Source organism: Elgaria multicarinata, chromosome 2 (assembly GCF_023053635.1).
Source record: "Elgaria multicarinata webbii isolate HBS135686 ecotype San Diego chromosome 2, rElgMul1.1.pri, whole genome shotgun sequence".
In the NCBI taxonomy this organism is placed as follows: Eukaryota; Metazoa; Chordata; class Lepidosauria; order Squamata; family Anguidae; genus Elgaria; species Elgaria multicarinata.
Window position 1 is genome coordinate 142,871,410 of NC_086172.1, and position 2,865 is coordinate 142,874,274.

The following is a 2,865-nucleotide window of genomic DNA, read 5'->3' on the forward strand; positions in this document are numbered from 1 at the left end:
GCCCCCCACTCCAAACCAGTTCACCATCCTTGGAGTAGAGCATTTTGCAAGGGCCACCCACTTGCCTCCATATGGAAGTTCGTTTGTTAGGATCTTCTGCTCTGGGTGAATCCACCTTTAGAGATGAGAAGAGTAGCTATCAGAGACAGGATCTTTTCTGTGATGGCTCTCGGACTATGGAACATAGTCCTCAGGCTCCTTTATTAGGTGCCACATTATGATCGTTTAGGCAAAACATTTGATTTGCCTAGGCTTTTGGTGGCGTATTTTTAAAGGATTTGGTGCTTTTCCTATTTTGTAATTCTTTTTGTTTTTAATTATTTCCGTAAACTACCTTGAGGGTCAATATTGGTGGAAGGTTGAGATATAAATATTTTAAAGATAGAAAGTTGATTGTTAGTCTGACTTCTCTACACTGAAGCAGGTTTGGGAGGAACAAAAGACCTGTTAGACAGCTAAACTGTTTTCCATTTATATGGACAGGTATCTATACTAGAATATTGAGCTACATTGTACATGATACTATCCTGTCACAAGCCACATTAGCTGCTTTCCTCACTGATGCACTGTTTGAAGGTATGCTCCAGGCAGCTACCTGGGCTTCAGTCACAGCATTTTACAAGTACATTCCAACTAAAAATTCATTCAGCACAGAGACTATTTCAGCAAGTGGCCACTTATTAATTTTAGAGTATTTCTATTCTAATTTTGTAGAATACATTTATATCTGTATCCCACCTCCCAATCACAAGGATTTTTGAGCTGGCTAACAATATAAAATCCAGCAATATCAAACTGACCTATAAAGAGGTCCATTAAAAGGATATATGAAGGGGGATTCCAGTGATGAGGTGTCACTCGCATCGCCTTAGAAGACATTGGGCAGTCAAGGCTGGGCTTCAATAAGCCTTCATATGGGAGCAGGCTGGTTTTCAGGTACACTGGTCCAAAGACCATTGCATACACCAGGATTAGGAGTAACATGGATATAAGGGGCCATTTCTCAACATGCCTTCCTTCACTCTGGACCAGTCTCTGTGCTTAGCACCCACTGCGTTATTATTGTTTTCATTATTTAGGAAACTTTGGACTGAAGTGGTATCTAAACAAGAGGGAAGTTATCCACCCCCACACCCCCGCCATCACTGGTCAGAAAGGAAACTCAAAAATCCAATATTCCTTTCTTGATGGATGTTCCACACACATGTTCATTGTTGTTACAGTGCAGTCCTACTCAGAAATTATATTGAAATATCAAGTTCAATATAACTTACTCCCAAGTAAGTATGTATAGAATTGCAGCATTAGACTGTAAGCTTGAAGTCTTTTTCATAAACCACACTTAAATCGAAAGGTAAGCAGCTGCTTTTGAAAATGTAGACCTCAACGTTTTGAATGCCATCTAGTGGTAATTCTAATAAATACAAGAAATACCTGTTGAGCTAAACTCCAGATTCCTGATCAGGCATGTCTGTATTTTGGGGTGTGTCTGTGTATTAGGGGATTGGGGGAGGGGGAAATAAAAATGTACCATAGATTTTTAGTTGCATTTATCAATGTCTCAGTCATTCCTTAATAAAAGAATTTCAAACAATACATAAAAATATATCTCAAACACTGCTGTAATTTCTGTCGGGAACACTGGTTTGGGTTATGCATGGACCAAACTAGATGTGCTGGAGGAGATAAATGATTGGATCACCTGATGTATTTTCCTTTGGTTACAAGTAACTGCAGAGTCACAAGCATGCACATATAATGACAAGTCCTCTGCAAAAACTGTTTAAATCATTTTCAAACTCTTTGGTACATATTTCACTGTGAATGCTTGGCCATCATAACAGACTCCGTATGTGTGTGTGCAAGCGAAACCGTTCTCCAGTTTAATAAACTCAACATACCAACTTTTTGTCCACATTGTTCTTGGGATGAAAGGTCTATATATCCGAGTAGAATTGGACAGTTGCTGAAATGGTGTGTTTTTAAAGAATGCCTCTTGTACTTGCAAATACAGTCTCATGAAGAAAAATGATGCATTACAGTTAAGGATTTCAAGTTACTAGGCAGCTAATCTCATTTCAATGCTTGTTTTAAGAGGCTAACTCTGTGAATATACGCCTGGTGTTGCAGATATATCTGATATTACTCGAGAAACAACAGGATAATAAAACTTATACAGCCAGATGAGGAAAATGATAGGAATAGAAATTGTGAAAAATGGGACTAAGGAACTAGTCTTTGTTATAGGGATTATCTAGAACAAGGGACACAAATACAGAATTGATAGGCATGTATTAATGTTCAGATGTTTTGGGATCTGGTGTGATCCAGGATTATGAAAATTATAAAATATAAGATATTCTTTATTTTTTTATATCTCATCATTTTTCTTCCATAAGGAACTCAAGGTGCAAACATAGTCCTCCTCTCCATTTTATCCTCACAACAACAACCCTGTGAGGTAGCTTGGGCTGAGAGTCTGTGACTGGCCCATAGTCTCCCAGTGGGTTTCCATGGCTGAGTGGCAACTAGAACCCGGATTTCCTGACTCCCAGTCCAATACTCTAACCACCACTCTTTAACAATGCTTTTGTGTTATATTAATGATGAGGTTATAAAATCTCTCTATAAGGAAATCATAATTGGTTTAACAGCTGCCCAATTAGTGATAGCATGAAATGGAAATTTCAACAAATACAGAAGGGGACTGGGTTCAAAACTTGGCATAATGGACAAATTAATGCAATAAATTAGGGCTCAACAGGTGAGCCAGAAATACAACTGAAGATAATGTTTATTAATTTTTTATTGACTGTCTTAGTCATCTTTCTCTAAGACCCTAAGCAGCTTTCAACAAAATTATAA